We start from the raw sequence: 27,547 nt of genomic DNA, 5'->3' as shown, positions 1-27,547 counted from the left end.
CTTTGATTTCTTCAGTGATTTCTTGGGTATTTAGTAACGTACTGTTTAGCCTCCATGTGTTTGTGTTTTTTACGGTTTTTTCCCTGTAATTCATTTCTAATCTCATAGCGTTGTGGTCAGAAAAGATGCTGGATATGATTTCAATTTTCTTAAATTTACTGAGGCTTGATTTGTGACCCAAGATGTGATCTATCCTGGAGAACGTTCCGTGTGCACTTGAAAAGAAAGTGTAATCTGCTGTTTTCGGATGGAATGTCCTATAAATATCAATTAAATCTATCTGGTCTATTGTGTCATTTATAGCTTCTGTTTCCTTATTTATTTTCATTTTGGATGATCTGTCCGTTGGTGTAAGTGAAGTGTTAAAGTCCCCCACTATTATTGTGTTACTGTCGATTTCCTCTTTTATAGCTGTTAGCAGTTGCCTTATGTATTGAGGTGCTCCTATGTTGGGTGCATATATATTTATAATTGTTATATCTTCTTCTTGGATTGATCCCTTGATCATTATGTAGTGTCCTTCCTTGTCTCTTGTAACATTCTTTATTTTAAAGTCTATTTTATCTGATATGAGTATTGCTACTCCAGCTTTCTTTTGATTTCCATTTGCATGGAATATCTTTTTCCATCCCCTCACTTTCAGTCTGTGTGTGTCCCTAGGTCTGAAGTGGGTCTCTTATAGACAGCATATATATGGGTGTTGTTTTTGTATCCATTCAGCAAGCCTGTGTCTTTTGGTTGGGGCATTTAATCCATTCACGTTTAAGGTAATTATCGATATGTATGTTCCTATGACCATTTTCTTAATTGTTTTGGGTTTGTTTTTGTAGATCCTTTTCTTCTCTTGTGTTTCCCACTTAGAGAAGTTCCTTTAGCATTTGTTGTAGAGCTGGTTTGGTGGTGCTGAATTCTCATAGCTTTTGCTTGTCTGTAAAGCTTTTGATTTCTCCATCGAATCTGAATGAGATCCTTGCCGGGTAGAGTAATCTTGGTTGTAGGTTCTTCCCTTTCATCACTTTAAGTATATCATGCCACTCCCTTCTGGCTTGTAGAGTTTCTGCTGAGAAATCAGCTGTTAACCTTATGCGAGTTCCCTTGTATGTTATTTGTCATTTTTCCCTTGCTGCTTTCAATAATTTTTCTTTGTCTTTAATTTTTGCCAATTTGATTACTGTGTGTCTCGGCGTGTTTCTCCTTGCATTTATCCCATATGGGACTCTCTGCGCTTCCTGGACTTGGGTGGCTATTTCCTTTCCCGTGTTTGGGAAGTTTTCAACCATAATCTCTTCAGATATTTTCTCTGGTCCTTTTTCTCTCTCTTCTCCTTCTGGGATCCCTATAATGTGAATGTTGTTGTGTTTAATGTTGTCCCAGAGGTCTCTTAGGCTGTCTTCGTTTCTTTTCATTCTTTTTTCTTTAGTCTGATCCACAGCAGTGAATTCCACCATTCTGTCTTCCAGGTCACTTATCCATTCTTTTGTCTCAGTTATTCTATTGATTCCTTGTAGTGTAGTTTTCATTTCAGTTATTGTATTGTTCATCTCTGTCTGTGTGTTCTTTAATTCTTCTAGGTCTTTGTTAAACATTTCTTGCATCTTCTCGATCTTTGCCTCCATTCTTTTTCCGAGGTCCTGGATCATCTTCACTATCATTATTCTGAATTCTTTTTCTGGAACGTTGCCTATCTCCACTTCATTTAGTTGTTTTTCTGGGGTTTTATCTTGTTCCTTCATCTGGTACGTAGCCCTCTGCCTTTTCATCTTGTCTGTGTTTCTGTGAATGTGGTTTTTGTTCCACAGGCTGCAGGACTGTAGTTCTTCTTGCTTCTGCTGTCTGCCCTCTGGTGGATGAGGCTATCTAAGAGGCTTGATGGGAGGGACAGCTGGTGGGTAGAGCTGACTGTTGCTCTGGTGGGCAGAGCTCAGTAAAACTTTAATCCGCTTGACTGCTGATTGGTGGGGTTGGGTTACCTCCCTGTTGGTTGTTTGGCCTGAGGCAACCCAATGCTGGAGCCTACCTGGGCTCTTTGGTGGGGCAAATGACAGACTGTGGGAGGGCTCTCGCCAAGGAGTACTTCCCAGAACTTCTGGTGCCAGTGTCCTTGTCCCAGCGGTGAAACAGAGCCACCCTCGCCTCTGCAGGAGACCCTCCAACACTAGCAGGTAGGTCTGGTTCAGTCTCCCCCCGGTGTCACTGCTCCTTCCCCTGGGTCCCAGTGCACACACTACTTTGTGTGTGCCCTCCAAGAGTGGGGTCTCTGTTTCCCCCAGTCCTGTTGAAATCCTGCAGTCAAATCCCACTAGCCTTCAAAGTCTGATTCTCTAGGAATTCCTCCTCCTGTTGCCGGACCCCCAGGTTGGGAAGCCTGACGTGGGGCTCAGAACCTTCACTCCGGTGGGTAGACTTGCGTGGTATAAGTGTTCTCCGGTCTGTGAGTCACCCACCCAGCAGTTATGGGATTTGATTTTACTGTGATTGCACCCCTCCTACCGTCTCATTGTGGCTTCTCCTTTGTCTTTGGATGTGGGGTATCTTTTTTGTTGAGTTCCAGTGTCTTCCTGTCAATGATTGTCCAGCAGCTAGTTGTGATTCTGGTGTTCTCACAGGAGGGAGTGAGAGCACGTCCTTCTACTCCGCCATCTTGGTTCCTCCTCGATTTTTCTATTTTTATTTCATTTGCTTGTCAACAGCAACCCTAGCAGCTGGACAGTATTCACTGCATTTTATAAACAAGGAAACAAACTTTTCAGGAGGAACTATTCCTATTATTAAGGAGTTAGAAAAGTAGCAGAGCCTCAATTTGAATACAGATCTGTCTGAATGTAGACACCATGTTTTTTCTATTACTGTGTCATATTTCTACATCAGAGCTGTCCAAATGAAATATAATGCACGCCACGTAGGCTTATAATAGGGGGCACGTATGTAAAATTTTCTTGTGGCTTTATTAAAATAAAGAAAAGAAACATGAAATTACTTTTAATGATATATTTAAGTTAATATACTATGTCTAAAAGATCATTTTAACATACAGTCATTATAAAAACTCTTGAGATATTTTACATTTGCTTTTAATTTTTAATTTATTTATTTTGGCCACACCACATGGCTTGTGGGATCTTAGTCCCCTAACCAGGGATTGAACCCAGGCCCTCGGCAGTGAAAGCATGGAGTCTAACCACTGGACCACCAGGGAATTCCCTACAATAGCTTTTTTAGTACTAAATCTTCAAAAGCATTGTTTTACTTACAGCCCATCTCAGTCTAGATCAGCCACATTTCTAGCACTCATTAGCTACATGTGGCTAATGGCCACCACATTGGGCAATACAGCTCTATATTATGAAATCCTATGCAAAAACCTACACTTAGAAAACATGTGAATTTGTGCTAAGTTGTATAATGTATGGAAGGAATCATTGCCTTACACATGGATTCACCAGAGGCTTTCTCTAATAATTAAAATTTAGTGCATATTTTGACATGACTCAGGAGCACATTTGCTCATAAACTCAAAAATATCTGTAATCCCATTGTCTTGCCCACAGAGAGCTTCCAGAAAGTAGTTAAAAGAAATCATCAAACTCTAAGCTAGTTTGTTTTTGTTATTGTTTTAAAGTCTTTGTTACCTCAGAAAGAGGGTTTAATAAGTGAACTGTTAGAAACCAGATTGAATCAAACACATAGAGCTCCATTTTTTTCTTGGCTTCTCTGTGTGCAGCAGGAACATAAGGTTTAGTGGGTTTGCACAAACACTAGTCTTTTGATTCGTCATGATGAGATAGTTTTCTTCAAATATTTAACGATGGTAAGACTCCAGAAGACAGAACTATTACCAGTTAGTGACCATTGCCAAGAACTACTTCTTCATTATCCAGCAATGGTAGGTGTTGTATTTGCTGATGTAGGAAGATGATACAGTGATAGAAAAAACAAGGTCTCTGGATTCTTACAGATCAGGATTCAAATTGAGGCTCTGCTACTTCTCTAGCTCTTTGATAGAATAGTTCCTCCTGAAACGTCTGTTTCCTTGTTTATAAAGCGCTCAAAGTTACCTCACACAAGCTGGGTGTCAGCCAGTCAGGGAGGTTGTCCAGGGGCTTCTCATCTTGGAAGAGAGCTTGATCTTTGATCCCTGGTACTCCTAGGTCTGCAGTTTTTGTGGTTGTCTACCCCAAGGCAGAAACTGATGTCTTCAGACAGGGGAAACATGAATCAATTTTTCAAATATTAAGTGACATGGAACCAAGTGGAGCCCTAGCATTGGAAAGCGCTTTTTAAAGTTTGTAGAATAAATATGTACAGAAAAGAAAAATATTTGTACATCCAAGTTAACTGAGCATGGTAATGTGATTAGAAAAAAAAACTTTTAAAGTTACAGTTAACTTGGTGGTTACTTTACTGTTTGGAAGATGGGACTGGGCACATATGTCTTTGCATTGGACAAACATTATTACTTAATAAAATATAATTAAAATAGCAAAAGTAGGGGCTTCCCTGGTGGCGCAGTGGTTGGGGGTCTGCCTGCCAGTGCGGGGGACGCGGGTTCGAGCCTTGGTCTGGGAGGATCCCACATGCCGCGGAGCGACTGGGCCCGTGAGCCACAACTACTGAGCCTGCGCGTCTGGAGCCCGTGCTCCGCAACAAGAGAGGCCGCGATAGTGAGAGGCCCGCGCACCGCGATGAAGAGTGGCCCCCGCTTGCCGCAACTAGAGAAAGCCCTTGCACAGAAATGAAGACCCAACACAGCCAAAAATAAATAAATAAATAAATAAATCTATAAAAAAAAAAAAAAAAAAATAGCAAAAGTTGACAGCTTTTAAAATTTAATATTTTTCAGTCTGAAAAGAGTAACAGCTGTGTATATTTGGGGGAGGATGAATCTGGAGAAACATAGCATCTTTGGGATGGAAAGGCCTATGGAGAAGAGAGTTATATGAATGAAAGATTTGTTGTCTGCATTAGTCTGTGATATTTCCCAGCAATTTAAAAACATAGACATTCAGCTTCTTTATAGTTAACACAATTAATGGTTTCATGATTTAATATAACATTACACTGTCTTCATTAAATGTGATGATACATTAATAGTACTTGTATTTTTGAGGAGTGATTTTTTTTTTAAAGTGATACTGATGGGGTTATATAGCTCTATCTTCATACTTGCTTTGTCTCCCTAGTGTCAAGTAAACTGGTATGAATTTTCAAGATTAATAGGACAGTCTCTGGCCTAGAATTAGAGTAAGCATAACTTGCTTATACTTGTGCTAGTAACACAACGAAACTAAATAGCATAATTACCTTTTATGTCCCCCACCCTTCATCAGCTAACAGTTATTATGAAACCACTACTCTTGCTTGGTAGTGTCCTAGGCATGGTGACAGATGATGAAAACAGGACCAACAAATGGGAACAAAAGCATTGGGGAAGATTTTAATGTATCTAGAGAAGGAGGAAGGAGTTTGAGGAAATGGAGACAGAATGACCATGACTTACAGGAGAACCTCCTAATTGGGATAGGGATATAGAACTGTTCATGAGAATGGTTGCTGGTGAGTATCAGAGTTTAGTGACTGAGAGCCACGAAGGCCAGTCTGAGGAACAAAACACAACAGAGAATGGGGATTCTTAATGAAATAGGTACCTGGTAGGAAAGTGCAGAATAGGTTGAATCCCAGAGAGAGTCCAGTTAGAGAAATGAGAGACTAATCTAAGGCAGTGGCTCTTGAGGGTAGAGAGAGAGGGTTGAAGATGGGTATGAAGATGTAGAAGTAACAAGGTTATGGCTGACTCACTGGAAATGGGGAGGTGTGAGAGAAGATAATTCAAGTCCAGCCAAGCTTGGGGGCTGTGTCACTTTTGATTATTGTTATTTGGTGTTGCCTACTCTAGGCGCTGGAGATATGGTAAAGAAATAGAAAAGGCCTTTATTTCCCCAAAGATGGGATCAATCAAGCAAACTAAATACTTGCTTGATTGGTGCAATGGTAATAAGTGCAGTGAAGAAAATAATGGTCATGGGATGATCTGGTAGGGAGAGTAAAGAGTAACTTAGGGAAGCTCCCTCTGAGGACATCTGTGCTGACATCTGAATGATAAGGAGTAAGCCATTCAACAACTTGGGGGAAACCAATTCTAGGCCAAAGGAATAGCCTGAGTTAAGGCATTGAAGTGGGAGTTCTCAGGGCACTTGAGAAGTAGAAAGAAGATCATCATAGCTAATGCATAGCAAGGGCAGGACAGGAGGACATGAGATTGGACAGATAGGCATGGGGTAGCTCAGCAGTTCTCAAATTCTTTGGTTTCAGGATCTCTTTCCACTCTAAAAATTGTTAAGGATCCCCAAAGAACATTTTTTTTTTATGGAAGATACACACTCCCATCAGAAATTAGAATAGATTTTTAAAATATTCCCTTAAAATAATCCCATTACATGTTAATATAAACAAGATTTTTATGAAAAATACCTTTCAAAGCAATAGAAGAGTGGCTCTGTTCAATAGTTTTTTTTTTTTTTTTTTTTTTTTTTTGTTTTAAATGTTTATTTATTATAAAACAAGCTCACAGCAAAGAAAGAAGTTGGGATTTTACCAAAATAGATTGGCTTTCAAAGAGTCCTGGTGTGTGGAATTGTGACAGAACTATTAGATTGTTTCTGCTTACCTGTGTTGATCTGTTTGGTAGTAGAAAGAAAAGCTTGAACATAACGTAGAGGTGCCTTGGGTGTGTGCTGGGGGAAATCACTATTTAGTTTTGTTTTTTTTTTTTTTTTTTTTTTTTTTTTTCACACACACACACTGTATTTTATTTTTACAAGAGATAAATAGACTGACACCAAGCATTGTACATGGATGACCACAACAAAAGCAACAATGATTGCAATTACCAAACATGAAACACACTCATACTATGTCATAATATTGACATTCAGTCCAGTAATCCTCCACTGTAACAGCTCCTTTACTTTGCAGTGAAAATTGATTTGTATATTCTTTGCCTCTGAGTCCTTGTGTCTGTTCAATAGTTTTGCAAGCCTCTTTAATGACCAGCTTAATGGAAGATAACTGGATTCTCATGTCTGCTTCTGCATCAAGTCTCTTATAGTATCATTCATCAAGTCGTTACTGGAAAAAGCCACTGTGTACTCATAAAGGAGTAAGAATAAAGAAGGCAGATAACCTGTGGTGATGATAATGATGATGATAATGATGATAATGGCTTTGACCCTTTAGAACCTCCAAGGGTTTCCAGAACACACTTTGAGAACTTCTGGGTAGATCATTGCGTCTAAGCCAAGGTAGAGTTTGTATTTTATTGTAAGAACAGTGGGAAGCCATTAGAAGAGTTTAAATAGATCTGTGACAAGATCTAAAAGAATCAGCACTTTGGCTGTTACATGGAGAATGGATTGGAAGGGACAAAAGCAGAAGGAAAAAGAATAGTTAGGAGACAGTTGCAGTAGTAGAGGTGAGAGATGACGTGGCTTGAGCTAAAGTAGAACAGTGGAGATGGGATAAGTAATATATTGTGATATATTTTAGAGTTGACCTGTCAGGATTTACTGGTATATTGTTTTAGAACATTCTGTGTCCCAGAGAAATTGTAGCACAGATGCATCAGCAGGTGGAACCAGAGACACCTGGGTTTGAATCTTGGGAAAGCCATTAATTAGCTGCGTGAGAAATTCATTATTTCTCCCTGTCTCCAGAAAAAAACATGTAAGAAGGATTTTATGTAACTGAGAAGACTGGAGTTGGCTTGTTCTCTGACAGTCTCAGTTCTCCGAGTTAACCTGAGTTTGGCTGCATGTGTTTGGCCAGGGCAGTAATTGCCACACAATATTAAGAGGTTGAGATTTAGATTGTAGTAGGGGTAACATTCACCTCAAGGCAAGATGCTAATCAAATGTAATTTTAAGTTATTCTGTTCATGTGAGAAATATTAACTTGGTGGAGACTTGAAGCAGATGGTGTGCAGTTAGAATAGATAACTATATTATTCCAAATAAACATTTGTTGGATCTGGGAAGAAACAATCCATTTTTCACTTTTCCCTATTTACATTATCAAGTCAGCTGTGTTGCTGCTGCTTTTAACTTGCATTAAGGTTATCAACACAGTTTTGAAGTTGGCAGGCAATTACAACATATCTTTAAATACTAAAATCATCAGCATTGGAAGAGACCCTTTAGTTACTTTCAACATATAGTGGTATAATGATTGTTAATACACTCCTGATAGATAGCTGTCTAATAATATCTGGTACTTGAATAGTGTAACAGAGCACTTTCTTAGTTGTTACTTTATTGGCCTTTCAACACCTCCCTTCCTCCCATGTTACAGATGAGGAAAGCAGGACTCTGGAGTGACTTGTGCAAGGTCCCAAAGCTGATAAATTGGCAGAACAATCAAGATTCAAAGTCAAATCATCTAGTTTCATGCCTACTTCTTTCTTCTACAATAGCCTGCCTTCTACTCTTTAAGGACTTAAATTTCCAGCTGGTTTGGAATTTGGTCCGTTTGTCAAACTGCCCTTTTCTTCTTATCTTTTGCTACAAACTAGCCTTTTCATCTTTACTATATATTCTGTTTCAACTAAGAGATAGTCTTAAATTGGGAGAGGAAGCAAGATTATATATTAACTGTTTTATCTGTCCTAAAGCCTTTAGCCATTGTGCTTGACTTGTCCCAGTTAAGTTCTGGAGGGAGAGTTGTGTGCAGTCTCTTAAATGCTTTTGTATCCTTTGCCACAAATAATATATTTGTTCTAACCTTCTTTGTAATTATATTCTTGCTTGTTGATGCTTTGACAAAGCCAAAGTTTTAAAATACTTGGTTTTGCAAGGTATTTTCTTTTTTTAAATTTATTTTGTTATTGAAGTATAGTTGAATTACAGTGTTGTGGTAATTACTGCTGTACAGCAAAGTGACTCAGTTATACATATATATATACATTCTTTTTCTTTTTCTTTTCCATTATGGTTTATCACAGGATATTGACTGTAGTTTCCTGTGCTATACAGTAAGACCTTATTGTTTATCCATTCTATACCAGTTTGCATCTGCTAATCTCAAATTCCCAATCCAGCCCTCTCCCAACCCCTTCCCCCTTGGCAACCACCAGTCTATTCGCTATGTCCCTGATTCTGTTTCATAGATAGGTTCATTTGTGTCATATTTCAGATTCCACATGTAAGTGATATCATATGGTATTTGTCTTTCTCTTTCTGACTTACTTCACTTAGTATGATAATCTCTAGTTGCATCCATGTTGCAGCAAATGGCATTATTTGGTTCTTTTTTTATGGCTGAGTAGTATTCCATTGTATATATGTACCACATCTTCTTTATCCATTCATCTGTCAGTGGACATTTAGGTTGTTTCCATGTCTTGGCTATTGTGAATAGTGCTGCTGTGGGCATAGGGGTGCATGTATCTTTTTGAATTATAGTTTTGTCTGGATATATGCCCAGGAGTGGGATTGCTGGATCATTTGGTAATTCTATTTTTAGTTTTCTGAGGAACCTCCATACTGTTCTCCACAGTGGCTGCACCAATTTACATTCCCACCAACAGTGTAGGAGGGTTCCCTTTTCTCCACACCCTCTCCAGCATCTGTTATTTGTAGACTTCTTAATGATGGCCATTCTGACCGGTGTGAGGTGATACCTCATCGTAGTTTTGATTTGCATTTCTCTAATAATTAGCAATGTTGAGCATCTTCTCATATACCTATTGGCCATCTGTATTTCTTCTTTGGAGAATGTCTCTTTAGGTCTTCTGCCCATTTTTCGGTTGGGTTGTTTGTTTTTTTTGTTGTCAAGTTGTATGAGCTGTTTGTCTATTTTGGAAATTAATCCCTTGTCGGTTGCATCATTTGCAAATATTTTCTCCCATTCTGTAGGTTGTCTTTTTGTTTTGTTTATGGTTTCCTTTGCTGTGGAAAAGCTTGTAAGTTTGATAAGGTTCCACTTGTTTATTGAGAGGTATTTTCTTAATCATAGGTCTAATCTCTATAATAACCTAAACAGCTAGAATGTATTCCTATATGAATAATTGTATATTTAATTTTGAAATTCACAATGCCTGCAGTTTGGAAGATTATACTCTTTACTTGGCTTCTGTTTTTTTCCAATTTCCCTGGCTGCTCATTTTCTTTCTTTTTTTCTTTATTTTCTTCTCTTTTTAAAAATTATTTATATATTTATTTTTAGCTGTGTTGGGACTTCATTGCTGCATGCAGGCTTTCTCTAGTTGCGGCGAGCGGGACTATTCTTCGTTGTGGTGCGCGGGCTTCTCATTGCAGTGGCTTCTCTTGTTGCGGAGCATGGGCTCTAGGCGCATGGGCTTCAGTAGTTGTGGCTCTCAGGCTCAGTAGTTGTGGCTCATGGGCTCTAGAGTGCACGCTCAGTAGTTGTGGGGCACGGGCTTAGTTGCTCCGTGGCATGTGGGATCTTCCTGGTCCAGGACTCGAACCCGTGTCCCTGCATTGGCAGGCGGATTCTTAACCACTGCACCACCAGGGAAGTCCCTCCTTTCATTTTTATTGAAATATAGTCAACATACAGCTCTGTATAAGTTTAAGGTGTACTGCATATTGTAACGACTTGACATAGTGCTGCTCGTTTTCAGTCTCCTTTTTTATAAATTTATTTATTTTTTAATTAATTAATTAATTAATTAATTTTTGCTGTGTTGGGTCTTCGTTTCTGTGCGAGGGCTTTCTCTAGTTGTGGTGAGCGGGGGCCACTCTTCATCGCGGTGTGCGGGCCTCTCACTGTCGCGGCCTCTTGTAGCGGAGCACAGGCTCCAGACGCGCAGGCTCAGTAGTTGTGGCTCACGGGCCCAGCTGCTCCGCGGCACGTGGGATCTTCCCAGACCAGGGCTCGAACCCGTGTCCCCTGCATTGGCAGGCAGATTCTCAACCACTGCGCCACCAGGGAAGCCCCAGTCTACTTTTTTAGTTTCTTCTTATCTTGTGTGATCCCCCAAATTAGAGTACTTAAAGATCAGTCCTTGAACCTCTACTCTATACTCACTTCCTCTAATATATCCAGTTTCAAGCTTTAAATAGCATCTATGTATCAACAATTGACAACTTTCCCGCCACAGGCCTCATCTTCAGACTTTTATATCCAGCTGCCTGTGTAGCATCCCCATTTGAATATCTACTAGGCATTTCAAACTTTGTCCTGATCTCAAACTATACCCCCCACCCCCCCATCTTTCACATTTTCCCCCATCTCAGTAAATAGCAACGCCATCCTTGCAGTTGCTCAGGCTAAAAACCTCAGAATTACTCCTTGAGCTCTATCCTCAGCAGTAGGAAACCTTGTAGATATTCAGCTATTTTCAAATGAATGAATGAGAGAATACTAAAATTCGGTTCAGGAAAAGCTGCTCAACCTCCTTAACCTAAGTATGTTTTTCATCCCTTCCCATCTTCACTATTATAGGGCAGAATTATGTCTCCTAAAAATGTATATGTTGAAGTCCTAACCCTCAGTACTTCAGAATGTGAATGAATTCGGAGGTAGGGTCTTTAAGGAGGTAATCCTTAAAGGTAAGGAGGTAAGTTCAACTGAGGTCACTAGGGTTGGCCCTAATCCAATATGACTGATGTTGTTATACAAAGGGAATTTGGACACAGGTATCTTCAGAGGGGAAGACCATGTGAAGACACAGGGAGAAGAAAGCTACTTACAAGTCAACAAGAAAGGCTCCAGAAGAAACCAACCCTGACAACACCTCAGACTTCTAGCTTCCAGAATTGTGAGAAAATAAATCTCTGTTATTTAAGCCACCTAGTCTATGATACTTCGTTACGACAGCCAAACTAGTATACCAAAAAGAGCAGGTCCATAAAAATCAGCTATACTCTTTTTCATATTCCAGTGTAGGAAAGTAACACCTTTCTTGCCATGTTCTTTTTTCTGTCTTCCTTTGTTGTCTTACTCATATTTTCCCTGTGAATGGTATTGTCCTAAAAAGGCTTTGATAGATAGAAGGTGGACATGGGTAACTGAGCCTAGCTCTCCAGAACTGGGAGCTGAAAACATCAGCAGAGAAATGCAAAGCAGAATGTTCTGTGAAACAGTATGGACAAATTGCAGAACGTGGGAAATAGTGAGAGTGAGGAGCTTGTAAACATGTTATAAATCTTTGACTTTATGACTAATCCAAAGAAACTGATTAGTAGCTTCAAGAAGAGGATCTGAATAAACTATCAAAGTATGAACAAATATTTAGTGTATAAATAGTCACTATCCTTTTTTTTTTTTAAAGAAATATGTATTGAGCTCAGTTGTTAGGTTTTGTTTGTTTAAATATTTATTTATTTGGCTGCCTCAGGTCTTAGTAGCGGCATGCTGGCTCTTTGTTGCGGCGTGCAGGTTTCTCTCTAGTTGTGGCACGCAGGCTTCTCTCTAGTTGTGGCATGTGGCCTTAGTTGCCCCACAGCGTGTGGGATCATAGTTCCCCGACCAGGGATCGAACCCGCGTCCCCTGCATTGGAAGGCGGATTCTTAACCAGTGGACCACCAGGGAAGTCCCGTCACTATCCTTTTTTAAATTTATTTTTTATTGAAGTATAGTTGAATTACAATGTGTTAGTTTCTGGTGTACAGCAAAGTGATTCAGTTATACATATATATTTTTTCATATTCTTTTCCATTATGGTTTATTATAGGATACTGAATATAGTTCCCTGTGCTGTACAGTAGGACCTTGTTGTTTATCCATTCTCTATATAATAGTTTGCACCTGCTAATCCCAAACTCCCAATCCATCCCTCCCCCTCATCCCTTCCCCCTTGGCAACCACAAGTCTGTTCTCTATGTCTGTGAGTCTGTTTCTGTTTCATAAATAAGTTCATTTGTGTCATATTTTAGATTCCACATATAAGTGCTATCATATGATATTTGTCTAATCAGTCAACAAGTCCTATTTATTGTAACTGTAATTATTTTTGAAATTTATCCCTATGTTTCCATTCCTATTGCTACTCCTATCTAAGGCCACAATCATCTCCCACTATAATAACCTTGTAGGTAGTCTCTTCCTGCATTATGATCTCACCATTTTCCCCATCGCAGCTAGTGATCTTTCTTTTCTTAGGAAATATTTCAAGTTTGCAAAGTAAGAAAAAAGCACGCTATAACAAACACTCATGTACCCACCCTTAGCTTTGTCAAATTTTAATGTTTTGTCTTATAATTTGCTTCAGATCTCTTAATGAAGTGAAATGTTAGAACTACAATTTGTGACTCTGCCTGATTCCATTCCTTTCCTTCCCTTTGCATTAGTCAGTATCCTGAATTTGATGTTTATTATTCCCTTGCTTTTGCAAAATATTTTACTACATATATGTATGTAAATGTATCATATGTAAATCAATCCCTTATCATATATAAATTTAAAAATGGTTTTTATGGAAGTATCATACTATCCATATTTTTCCTGCAACATACTCTTTTTACCAAATATTTTTACATTGTTTTGGGATTTATCTTTTCGATACATAGAGCTCTGGTTCTCTTATTTTAACACTATTGACTGTTTCATTTCTGAATTAGCCGCAGTCATCTATTCTCTATTGTTGGACATTTAACATGTTTCTCTTATATGTAAATTTTAGTAATTGCTCATCAGGTTACACCAAAAGTCTTGCTGGCATGTAATAAGAATTGTATTGAATTTATACATTAAAATGAAGAGAAAATATTAGTGATAGTAAGTCTTCCCATCCATAAGTACAATAGATCTTTCCAATTATTTGTCTCCTTTTATGTCTTTCAGTCTACTTATGTTCTTTATAAAGGTTTTATATATCTTGTGTTAGGTTTATTCCTAGGTGGTTTATACTTTTTGTTGTATATTCATATCTTTTTGAAATTACTGTTTATTTGCTGGTGTATAGGAATGTAATTAATTTTTAAAATATTGGACTTTTATCTAGCAACCTTGCTGAACCTGCATGTTAATTCTACTATTGGATGGTAGAGTCTCTTGGTTCTATATAGAAAGTCATCTTGTGTGTACAAAAGGATAATTTTATTTCTTTCTTTCCAATCCTTGTACCCATTACGGTTGGTTAACTGTCCTGCTGCTATGGCTTGACTCTTGAGTAAATATTGAATAGAAGCATTGATACTAGACATCTTTATCTTTTGGAGTTGAAAGGCATTGCTTACAATATTTCACCAATAAGTATATGGGTTTTTAGAGGAGACCCTTTATCAGGTTAAGGAATTGATCTTCTATTTCTAGTTTTATTCACGCTCATGAGTGGAATTGGGTTTTAGTGAATGCTTTTCTGTAATTATAGAGGTGATTTTAAGGTGGGTTTTAGGGGGGGAGGATTTTTAAAAATTAATTTTTATTTGAGTATAGTTGATTTACAATATTATATTAGTTTCTGCTGTACAGCAAAGTAAATCTGTTATACATATATATCCACTCTTTTTTAGATTCTTTTCCCATACAGGTAACTACAGAGTATTGAGTAGAGTTCCCTGTGCTATACAGTAGGTTCTTATTATTTATCTGTTTTATATATAGTAGTGTGTATACATCCATCGCAGTCTCCCAATTTATCCCTCCCCCACCCCATAACCTTAAGTTTGTTTTCTACATCTGTGACTGTATTTCTGTTTTGTAAATAAGATCATTTGTACCATTTTTTTAGATTCCACATATAAACAATATCATATGATATTTGTCTTTCTCTGTCTGGCTTACTTAACTTAGTATGACAATCTCCAGATCCATCCATGTCGCTGTAAATGGCATTATTTCATTCTTTTTAAGGTGTTTTTAAAAACTCTGTTAATGTGGTGAATAATTGGATTTTCTAATATTATATTATCCTTACATTCTTAAATAAACTCAGCTTGATTGTGATTTTTTTAAAAAAAATACATTGCTCGATTTGGTTTGCTAATTTTCTCAGCTTTATTGTGATATAATTTATATATAATAAAATTCACACATGGAATATATACAGTTTAAGTTTTAGCTATTGTATGTAGTTGTGTTAGCACCATTATAATCAAGATATGGAATATTTCCATCACCATAAAAAGATTTATCGTGCCCCCTAATGTGCCCCTTTGTAGTCAGTTTCTTCCCATCAGTACCAGGGACTGATCTACTTTTTGTCACTAATTTTGTCTTGTCTAAAGTTTCAGGTAAATAGGATAATACAGTATGTAGTTTTGTTGTGTGCCTGGCATCTTTCACTTAGCCTAATGCTTCTGGTATCATCCATGTTGTTGGATGGTAGTGTGTCCTTTTTTTTTGTTTGTTTTAAAGATTTATTTTTTTTTATTTATTTTGGCAGTGCTGGGTCTTAGTTGCGGCATGTGGGATCTTTTAGTTGCAGCATGCGGGCTTCTTAGTTGTGGCATGCGAACTCTTAGTTGCAGCATGCATGTGGGATCTAGTTCCGATCCGGGATAGAACCCGGGCCCCCTGCACTGGGAGCTCAGAGTCTTACCCACTGGACCACCAGGGAAGACCTGGTATTGTGTTCCTTTTTGTTGATGTGTTACAATTTGTGTTTCTTTGATGACTGGCATGTTGAGCATCTTTTTATGTCCTTATCAGTCATTTGTATATCATTTGGGAATTGTCCCTTTAAATCTTTCTGTGCATTCTTAAAATTGGGTTGTTTGTTATTATCAAGTTGTTAGAGTTACTTATATATTCTGGGTTATCTCTGTGTCTGGTGTCAGATGGCACCGGTAGAAGATACAGGAAAGAGAGATGACTGAGGAGGAGATAAGCATAATCATGAAGCCAGTGATCCTTCACAGGTATGCTGGTCATCTTTGAGGCTCTCCTTTTAGGTCTGTCTGATTTTTGGAAGAACATCAGGTAACTAGCCTCCTATTTGCAACTCCTTAGCTCTGACTTCGTGTTGTTAGTGTTCTGTCTTTAAATAATTTTTTTCTGTTTTAAGGTAATTTTCATATGTTATTTTCTTTCAAGGTCAATAAGTAGAAGTCTCTTTATATACAGTCTTAAGAAAACAAAAACTTTATTCAGATGAACCACTTCAGTGGATGTGGGTTAAAAAAAAATGTTTTATAGGCATAGAAAAAAAAGTAAACTAAGAATTAGATGGTTGAATTTTTGCAGTTTTTTAATCAGTCATAGCAGAGGTTGGGAAACGATGGCCCACTGCCTGGTTTTGCAAATAAAGTTTTATTGGAACACAGCCCAGTTCTTTGTGTATTGTCTACTGTACCACCGCAGCAGAGTCGAATACTTGTGACAGAGACCATATGGCCCAAAATGCCAAAAATATTTACTATCTTGCCCTTTGCAGAAAAAGTTTGCTGATCCCTGAGCTGTAGGAATGTATTAGATAAATTAATTTTCCAGTGTAGCGGCCTGAACCAAGATGGCGGAGTAGAAGGACATGCTCTCACTCCCTCCTGTGAGAACACCAGAATCACAACTAGCTGCTGGACAATCATCGACAGGAAGACACTGGAACTCACCAAAAAAGATACGTCACATCCAAAGACAAAGGAGAATCCACAATGAGACGGTAGGAGGGGCGCAATCACAGTAAAATCAAATCCCATAACTGCTGGGTGGGTGACTCACAGACCGGAGAACACTTATACCACGGAAGTCCACCCACCAGAGTGAAGGTTCTGAGCCCCACGTCAGGCTTCCCAACCTGGGGGTCCGGCAACGGGAGGAGGAATTCCTAGAGAATCAGACTTTGAAGGCTAGTGAGATTTGATTGCAGGACTTCAACAGGACTGGGGGAAACAGAGACTCCACTCTTGGAGGGCACACACAAAGTAGTGTGCGCATCGGGACCCAGGGGAAGGAGCAGTAACCCCAGGGGAGACTGAACCAGACCTACCTGCTAGTGTTGGAGGGTCTCCTGCAGAGGCCGGGGGGGTGGCTGTGGCTCACCGTGGGGACAAGGACACTGGCAGCAGAAGTTCTGGGAAGTACTCCTTGGCATGAGCCCTCCCAGAGTCTGCCATTAGCCCCAACAAAGAGCCCAGGTAGGCTCCAGTGTTGGGTCGCCTCAGGCCAAACAACCAACAGGGAGGTAAGCAACCCCACCCATCAGCAGTCAAGCAGATTAAAGTTTTACTGAGCTTTGCCCACCAGAGCAACAGTCAGCTCTACCCACCAGCTGTCCCTCCCATCAAGCCTCTTAGATAGCCTCATCCACCAGAGGGCAGACAGCAGAAGCAAGAAGAACTACAATCCTGCAGCCTGTGGAACAAAAACCACATTCACAGAAACACAGACAAGATGAAAAGGCAGAGGGCTACGTACCAGATGAAGGAACAAGATAAAACCCCAGAAAAACAACTAAATGAAGTGGAGATAGGCAACGTTCCAGAAAAAGAATTCAGAATAATGATAGTGAAGATGATCCAGGACCTCGGAAAAAGAACGGAGGCAAAGATCGAGAAGATGCAAGAAATGTTTAACAAAGACCTAGAAGAATTAAAGAACACACAAACAGAGATGAACAATACAATAACTGAAATGAAAACTACACTACAAGGAATCAGTAGCAGAAAAACTGAGGCAGAAGAACGGATAAGTGACCTGGAAGACAGAATGGTGGAATTCACTGCTGTGGAACAGACTAAAGAAAAAAGAATGAAAAGAAACGAAGACAGCCTAAGAGACCTCTGGGACAACATTAAATGCAACAACATTCACATTGTAGGGGTGCCAGAAGGAGAAGAGAGAGAGGAAGGACCAGAGAAAATATTTGAAGAGATTATAGTCGAAAACTTCCCTAACATGGGAAAGGAAATAGCCACCCAAGTCCAGGAAGCGCAGAGCATCCCATACAGGATAAATGCAAGGAGAAACATGCCGAGACACATAGTAATCAAATTGGCAAAAATTAAAGACAAAGAAAAATTATTGAAAGCAGCAAGGGAAAAATGACAAATAACATACAAGGGAACTCGCATAAGGTTAACAGCTGATTTCTCAGCAGAAACTCTACAAGCCAGAAGGGAGTGGCATGATATACTTAAAGTGATGAACGGGAAGAACCTACAACTAAGATTACTCTACCCAGCAAGGATCTCATTCAGATTTAATGGAGAAATCAAAAGCTTTACAGACAAGCAAAAGCGAAGAGAATTCAGCACCACCAAACTAGCTCTACAACAAATGCTAAAGGAACTTCTCTAAGTGGGAAACACAAGAGAAGAAAAGGACCTACAAAAACAAACCCAGGGGCTTCCCTGGTGGCGCATTGGTTGAGAATCTGCCTGCCAGTGCAGGGGACACGGGTTTGAGCCCTGGTCTGGGAAGATCCCACATGCTGCGGAGCAACTAGGCCCGTGAGCCACAATTACTAAGCCTGCGCGTCTGGAGCCTGTGCTCCGCAACAAGAGAGGCCGTGATAATGAGAGGCCGGCACACCGCGATGAAGAGCGGCCCCCACTTGCCGCAACTAGAGAAAGCCCTCGCACAGAAAAAAAGACCCAGCACAGCCATAAAAATAAATAAATAAATAAATAAACCCAAAGTTAAAAAAAAAAAAACACCCCAAAACAATTAAGAAAATGGTCATAGGAACATACATATGGATAATTACCTTAAACGTGGATGGATTAAATGCTCCAACCAAAAGACACAGGCTTGCTGAATGGATACAAAAACAAGACCCATATATATGCTGTCTATAAGAGACCCACTTCAGACCTAGGGACACACACAGACTGACAGTGAGGGGCTGTAAAAAGATATTCCATGCAAATGGAAATCAAAAGAAAGCTGGAGTAGCAATACTCATATCAGATAAAATAGACTTTAAAATAAAGGATGTTACAAGAGACAAAGAAGGACACTACATAATGATCAAGGGATCAATCCAAGAAGAAGATATAACAATTATAAATATATATGCACCCAACATAGGAGCACCTCAATACATAAGGCAACGCTAACAGCTATAAAAGAGGAAATCGACAGTAACACAATAATAGTGGGGGACTTTAACACTTCACTTACACCAACGGACAGATCATCCAAAATGAAAATAAATAAGGAAACAGAAGCTTTAAATGACACAATAGACCAGATAGATTTAATTGATATTTATAGGACATTCCATCCAAAAACAGCAGATTACACTTTCTTTTCAAGTGCACACGGAACGTTCTCCAGGATAGATCACATCTTGGGTCACAAATCAAGCCTCAGTAAATTTAAGAAAATTGAAATCATATCCAGCATCTTTTCTGACCACAACGCTATGAGATTAGAAATGAATTACAGGGAAAAAACCGTAAAAAACACAAACACATGGAGGCTAAACAGTACGTTACTAAATACCCAAGAAATCACTGAAGAAATCAAAGAGGAAATCAAAAAATACCTAGAGACAAATGACAATGAAAACACGATGATCCAAAACCTATGGGATGCAGCAAAAGCAGTTCTAAGAGGGAAGTTTACAGCTATACAAGCCTACCTCAAGAAACAAGAAAAATCTCAAGTAAACAATCTAACCTTACACCTAAAGGAACTAGAGAAAGAAGAACAAACAAAACCCAAAGTTAGCAGAAGGAAAGAATCATAAAGATCAGAGCAGAAATAAATGAAATAGAAACAAAGAAAACAATAGCAAAGATCAATAAAACTAAAAGCTGGTTCTTGGAGAAGATAAACAAAATTGATAAACCATTAGCCTGACTCATCAAGAAAAAGAGGAAGAGGACTCAAATCAATACAATAAGAAATGAAAAAGGAGAAGTTACAACAGACACCACAGAAATACAAAGCATCCTAAGGGACTACTACAAGCAACTCTATGCCAATAAAATGGACAACCTGGAAGAAATGGACAAATTCTTAGAAAGGTATAACCTTCCAAGACTGAACCAGGAAGAAATAGAAAATATGAACAGACCAATCACAAGTAATGAAATTGAAACTGTGATTAAAAATCTTCCAACAAACAAAACTCCAGGACCAGATGGCTTCACAGGTGAATTCTATCAAACATTTAGAGAAGAGCTAACACCCATCCTTCTCAAATTCTTCCATAAAATTGCAGAGGAGGGAACACTCCCAAACTCATTCTATGAGGCCACCATCACCCTGATACCAAAACCAGACAAAGATACTACAAAAAAAGAAAATTACAGACCAATATCACTGATGAATATACATCCAAAAATCCTCAACAAAAGACTAGCAAACAGAATCCAACAACACATTAAAAGGATCATACACCACGATCAAGTGGGAATTATCCCAGGGATGCAAGGATTCTTCAATATACGCAAATCAATCAATGTGATCCGCCATATTAACAAATTGAAGAATAAAAACCATATGATCACCTCAGTAGATGCAGAAGAAGCTTTTGACAAAGTTCATCACCATTTATGATAAAAACGCTCCAGAAAGTGGGCAAAGAGGGAACCTACTTCAACATAATAAAGGCCATATACAAGAAACCCATAGCAAACGTCATTCTCAATGGTGAAAAACTGAAAGCGTTTCCTCTAAGATCAGGAACAAGACAACGATGTCCACTCTCACCACTATTATTCAACATAGTTTTGGAAGTCCTAGCCATGGCAATCAGAGAAGAAAAAGAAATAAAAGGAATACAAATTGGAAAAGAAGAAGTAAAACTGTCACTGTTTGCAGATGACATGATACTATACATAGAGAATCTTAGATGCCACCAGAAAACTATTAGAGCTAATCAATGAATTTTGTGAAGTTGCAGGATACAAAATTAATGCACAGAAATCTCTTGCATTCCTATACACTAATGATGAAAAATCTGAAAGAGAAATTATGGAAACACTCCCATTTACCACTGCAACATACAGAATAAAATACCTAGGAATAAACCTACCTAGGGAGACAAAAGACCTGTATGCAGAAAAGTATAGGACATTGATGAAAGAAATTAAAGATGATACCAACAGACGGAGAGATATACCATGTTCTTGGATTGGAAGTATCAATACTGTGAAAATGACTATACTACCCAAAGCAATCTACAGAGTCAGTGCAATCCCTATCAAACTACCAATGGCAATTTTTATGGAACTAGAACAAAAACTCTTAAAATTTGTATGGAGGACTCCTGGTTGTGCAGTGGTTAAGAATCCGCCTGCCAATGCAGGGGACATGGGTTCGAGCCTTGTCTGGGAAGATCCCACATGCCGCAGAGCTACTAAGCTCGTGCGCCACAATTACTGAGCCTGTGCTCTAAGAAAGCCCATGAGCCACAACTACTGAATCTCGCGCGCCTAGAGCCCGTGCTCTGCAATAAGAGAAGCCACCACAGTGAGGAGCCCACACACCAAAACGAAGAGTAGCCCCTGCTTGCTGCAACTAGAGAAAGCCCGCACGCAGCAACAAAGACGCAACGCAGCCAAAAATAAATAAATAAATAAATTTATTTTTAAAAAAATTTTTGTATGGAGGCACAAAAGACCCCGAATAGCCAAAGCAGTCTTCAGGGAAGAAAACGGAGCTGGAGGAATCAGACTCCCTGACTTCAGACTATACTACAAAGATACAGTAATCAAGACAATATGGTACTGGCACAAAAACAGAAACATAGATCAATGGAACAAGATAGAAAGCCCAGAGATAAACCCACGGACCTATGGTCAACTAATCTATAACAAAGGAGGTAAGGATATACAATGGAGAAAAGACAGTCTCTTCAATAAGTGGTGGTAGGAGAACTGGACAGCTACATGTAAAAGAATGAAATTAGAACACTCCCTAACACCATACACAAAAATAAACTCAAAATGGATTAGAGACCTAAATGTAAGACTGGACACTATAAAACTCTTAGAGGAAAACATAGGAAGAACACTCTTTGACATAAATCACAGCAAGATCTTTTTTGATCCACCTCCTAGAGAAATGGAAATAAAAACAAAAATAAACAAATGGGACCTAATGAAACTTCAAAGCTTTTGCACAGCAAAGGAAACCATAAACAAGACGAAAAGACAACCCTCAGAATGGGAGAAAATATTTGCAAACGAATCAACGGACAAAGGATTAATCTCCAAAATATATAAACAGCTCATGCAGCTCAATATTAAAAAAAACAAACAAACCAATCCAAAAATGGGCAGAAGACCTAAATAGACATTTCTCCAAAGAAGACATACAGATGGCCAAGAAGCACATGAAAAGCTGCTCAACATCACTAATTATTAGAGAAATGCAAATCAAAACTCCAATGAGGTATCACCTCACACCAGTTAGAATGGGCATCATCAGAAAATCTACAAACAACAAATGCTGGAGAGACTGTGGAGAAAAGGGAACCTTCTTGCACTGTTGGTGGGAATGTAAATTGATACAGCCACTATGGAGAACAATATGGAGGTTCCTTAAAAAACTAAAAATAGAATTACCATATGACCCAGCAGTCCCAGTACTGGGCATATACCCAGAGAAAACCATAATTCAAAAAGACACATGCACCCCAATGTTCATTGCAACACTATTTACAATAGCCAGGTCATGGAAGCAACCTAAATGCCCATCGACAGACGAATGGATAAAGAAGTTGTGGAACATATATACAATGGAATATTACTCAGCCATAAAAAGGAACGAAATTGGGCCATTTGTTGAGATGTGGCTGGATCTAGAGACTGTCATACAGAGTGAAGTAAGTCAGAAAGAGAAAAACAAATATCGTATATTAACGCATGTATGTGGAACCTAGAAAAATGGTACAGATGAACCGGTTTGCAGGGTGGAAATTGAGACACAGATGTAGAGAACAAATGTATGGACACCAAACGGGGAAAGCCACGGTGGGGTGGTGGTGGTGGTGTGATGAATTGGGCGATTGGGATTGACATGTATACACTGATGTGTATAAAATTGATGACTAATAAGAACCTGTTGTATATTAAAAAAAAATTTTCCAATGTATTTATGAACGTGGAATGGAAAATTTTGTTTTTCAATCCCTATTGCAGTATATGGTAAAGCATTATTTTTGTTTTAGTTTGGCTCTGTCTTCAAGGTCCCTTGTAAAATATTTTCTGTTAATTTGTTGAGTCCTTTTGCCTCAGTTTTTGTTGAATAATAAATTATCTGTCATTGTAAACAATTATTCCTGGCCATCTCTGCATATGAAGCCTGGATGTTGTTAGAAAGTTGGATGCGTTGTCAGGTTTGTGGCCGAGCTACAAGGATGGGAAATGCTCATCCTTAAGCATGTCCTATGTCCATAATCAGTTTAACCAGCCTTATAAGCCTATAAGTGCAACAGTAATTTTGATGTTCTTTCCACTATCTTTAACAGATTAAAATAGTCAATTTTGGAAATGCTTCTTATATGACAGTTACACATTTAGAACATTTACCTATTCTTGGCAGTGGTTAAAGAGAAATAGTGGTCAAGAAAATCTTTTTCCTGATTTTTCCCTTGGTTCTGATCCCAACTTTAGGGGCACCATTCAAAGTATATCCTTATGTTCATTGATTCATATGTCTACAAGCAGTTAACGACAGATCAGACTCATTAGGTTAGGATCTTACATGTTTGGGGATCATCCTTCATGCTTTTTGTCATTATGTGCTGCCTGGAAAGCCCGTGTAGCATTTCCAGTAAACTACTTAATGGTCTGTAGAGACATCCCTGGCCTTCATGAGTAAGTCATGCTTCTACTTCTTTATTTTCTTAGTATTTTGTACACATTTAAATGTATCTCTCTTTCCTGTAACTCAGGGCCCTGTCTTCTTTATCTCTTTGCCAAAGTCTGGCACAGGTCAGTTAGTAGCATGGGATCTAGAGCACCTCAAAATTCAGCCACAAATAATTGGAAACAATCCAATTCATCAGTAGAGAATTGTTTAAATGAACTGTGGTACATCCCCACAATGGACTATCATGCATTTGTTGTTTTTTTTATTAGTTTTTATTGGAGTATAGTTGATTTACAATGTTGCGTTAGTTTCTGCTGTACGGCAAAGTGAATCAGTTATACATATACATATATCCACTCTTTTTTAGATTCTGTTCCCATATAGGTCATTACAGAGTACTGAGTAGAGTTCCCTGTGCTATACAGTAAGTGCTTATTAGTTCTCTCTTTTGTATATCGTAGTGTGTATATGTCAATCCCAATGTCCCAATTTATCCCTTACCCCCATCATGCATTTGTTAAAAAGAAAAAAAAAGGTTGTGGAATTAAGAATTTCAGGACATGCTGTAAAATTATGAAACAAAAGAAACAAAAAACCAAGGAGTAGTATAGTTTGTATGTGGTATGGATCAGTTGCCTGTTGGTCTATTGCTATAAGAAACCATGCTAAAACTTAGTGGCCTAAAACAATAAGTTTTTTTTTGTTTTTTGGCTTATGAATCTATGAGTCGGGAAGTTCTCCTGCTCTTGCTTATGTTCATTGATTCATATGTCTACAAGCAGTTAACTACAGATCAGACTCATTAGGTTAGGATCTTACATGTTTGGGGGTCAGCTGGCCTTAGCTGGTATAACTCTTCTCTGCTCCATGTGGTCTCATCCTCCTGCAGACTAGTCTGGATTTGCTTTCATGGCAGGGTTAGCGTTCCGAGACAGGTGTAGAACCAGCACTGTGTCACTTCCATCACATTATATTGGCCAGAGCAAGTCAGGGGCCCTGGCCAGATTCAGGGGAATAAGGGGATAGATCCCATTTCCTGAGGCACTGCAAAAGGCATGGTGCCATTCTTAGGGATGCTCAGTTTAATGTAATTATGCTGTCTTTGTAGAAATGGGGGTGGGATAAGAATTTATTTTTGCGTTTGCTCATTTGTACAGAGAAAGAATGGATGGATACATAAGAAACAGATTAAAATGATTGTGTATGAGGTGGGGTATGTAGGTATAGAAGCAGGGAGTATTTCTTTTTATATCATATATTGATTTTTGAACCACATAAATGTATACTTATACATACATACAAAAAAGAGAATTATCTACCTAGCCTCTGCCCCCCGAAATAGTTCTCTTTAAACCATCATGATTATTTCTTAGTTAGGAATATGATTTGTTTTAAAGAAATGGTAATGGCTTTCTTGGACACCCTGTTTGAAATGATCAGTATTTCTGTACTGTGCATCTGAAAGATCTATATTCAGCTTATTTTCCTCAGAGATTATAATCAGGAGCACTTGACCATATCTTCTTCTACCCAGAGTTTAGCATAGATAAACATCTCAATGGCCAAATAAAATGATTCCTTCTAGTAGATTGTTAATCTGATTCAAGTAAACATGTAAGAGTGTCTACTGCATTGTACCAGCCATTATTACGTATATTACATACATATCCCTTCCCAATAACCCTGTGTTGTAAGTATTACCCTCAGAGACAGATGAAGAAAACCATAGTCACACAAGTAAGTGATAGAGCATCCTTCACATTAAGCTCACCTTCTTTCACCTAAACATCCTCCCCACTTGCAGCCCTGGGAGTTCCCCTTCTTTCCAGTTGTTTGTGTGTAGCTCTTCCCCTCACATAATTGCATTTTTCTTCTCATTTATACCTCTTCTATTTATTGTTCCTTTGTCATCCTCAAAGTAATTTCTTAAAAACTGTAATGGAAAAGCAGTTCATAATGATTTGTAAATGCTCTCATTTGTGGGCAGTTTATCATACAAGATTCTTCTCAAGTAGCAGTTACCTAGGATGTTTATGTTTGTGTTTAGTATTACTTTCTCTTAAAGCTACAGAATAATTTTGCTCTTTTGCTTCATGTTTGATTCTTCAAATTCCTATGTGGGAAAAAAAATCACACTGCCCTCACACAGGTAACTGTTTATTATTTTGTTCTCTCTTTCATCAGTTTTCTATTTTTATGACATCCATAGCATCTTGCACAATGAAGAGGTAAAATCATTATCCAGACATATTTTTCCATGTTTGTCCCTCTTCTTTAGCTCAAGTTGTTTGGCTTTATGTTGTTAGGTGTTGAAGCATCAGTGATCCTGCAAATTCATGTGGTCATATTTCCGTATATATCCAAATATTTAAAATAACCAAGGCACAGTTGTAGAGTGACTAAATTATCAGTTACCTTGAACCTTAGGATCTATGTTTAGCATCAAGTTGAACCTTTCTGATAAAACTAAGGGTTAATTTAATTTTCTAGGACTGAATACTTCGTCTCTTTGACGATTCAAGCAGTGGTGTTTATGGGCTGAAGTCACACTTAAGAAAAAAAAAATTTCTTCTCTTTGAACTTCAAGTTTCTCTGGAATTGAAAAGAGCTCAAAATTTCGTTGGTTCTTTCAAGGGATCCAGGTAGATGTTTTATAAAACCTCAGTTTTATAAAAATTCAGAAATGAAGTCACTTTAAACGTGATGGCATAAAGGAATGCATTGGCCACCAAGCAGAGGGTTAAAATGCCTGCTTTGGAGTGTACTCCTTACTTACCATCTGAGCAACTGCTGGATTTGGCAGTTTATAAACCAGGATAGAGCTCTCACATCATGAAGTGCATTCTTGCCACCCAGCTTCCAACAAAAGTATCATCTTACATTGTACTTGGTAATTTTGCAACTGTTGATTCTTGGATCATTCCATACAGTATCTCTGAGGTCACATGGATTGTTGATAGTATACACATTTTCTTTGGGGAACAAATGTTAATGTTAACTTGGACATAGTCATAAGGCTAGTTAAGTGATAAAATCAGGACTTGACACTAGTCTTCATGTTTTCTAATCATCATTATTCTTTATTGAGTACCTTCTTTATACCTAGCACTAGCCTAGGCATTATCTCTAATACTTACATCAAAGTGAGGCCTGGAAAGGTGAAGTGATTTGATAAAATTCATACAGATTTTATCATTCAGTGATAAAATCGTCATTAGAATGACGATTCACACCAAACCTCTCAGTCTCTGTACCCATACTTTTCCTACTAGACAACGGTTGTTGCTTGAAACATGAGGAATGATACTAGTGTTGCAGGTTTGTGAGTAGTGACGTGAATAAGAGATAGGTAGTTTTAACCTAATATAAACCGTACTCTGGAGTCTGGGTTTTCCTCAGTTTCTAAGCTTTCAGTTGGTATATAATTCAGTGTTTTGCAGTTGGGCTGCTCTTGAGTTTTTCATTCTGCCAAGTGCTGACTGCTAAAACACATCTCACTGATAAGCCCTCCTCGGGCCTTTGGCGCCCTTGCTGTAAAGGCAGGTGGGCTGAAGAAAGGCTCCCCCTAGGTCGTTGCACGCTATACACAACACATAACAGGGCAAGACAACTGTTAGTTCCTTCCTTCTTTTCTCCCCCCACCCTCCAGAAAGCTGGGTCCCAGATGGAAGAGCTGGAAACGTGTCAACTGTTCTCTGAAGGGCATTGAGAAAACACTGTCAAGAAGAAAAAGGCAAACGCAATAGCTAATTAGTTCACTAATCAGACGGGATGACCGTCCATTTTACAAAGAAAATCTCCTGGACAGAGATGGGAAGGGCTGGCAGAGTGTGCTCACATGGCTCTCAAAGAACTACACATTTTTGTCAGGGGATTTGTAAC

At 38.6% G+C, this 27,547-nt stretch overlaps 1 protein-coding gene across 7 annotated transcripts in view; it reads left to right on the top strand.

The window, feature by feature from the left end:
* Positions 1 to 27,547, top strand: part of CBFA2T2 (CBFA2/RUNX1 partner transcriptional co-repressor 2) — a 181,425-nt gene that overhangs the window by 98,426 nt on the left and 55,452 nt on the right. Inside the window, exon 2 of one of the 7 annotated variants that reach the window (XM_082432177.1) lies at positions 11,652 to 11,773. The exons of the other annotated variants lie outside the window; for them this stretch is intronic. The gene's annotated coding sequence lies outside the window, so the exon portion shown is untranslated. The remainder of the gene's footprint in view (positions 1 to 11,651; positions 11,774 to 27,547) is intronic. 7 annotated transcript variants of the gene reach the window in all.

This window comes from Balaenoptera physalus, assembly GCF_965194825.1.
Source record: "Balaenoptera physalus genome assembly, chromosome: 16".
Lineage (NCBI taxonomy): Eukaryota > Metazoa > Chordata > Mammalia > Artiodactyla > Balaenopteridae > Balaenoptera > Balaenoptera physalus.
This window is presented reverse-complemented; position numbering and strand designations above follow the sequence as displayed.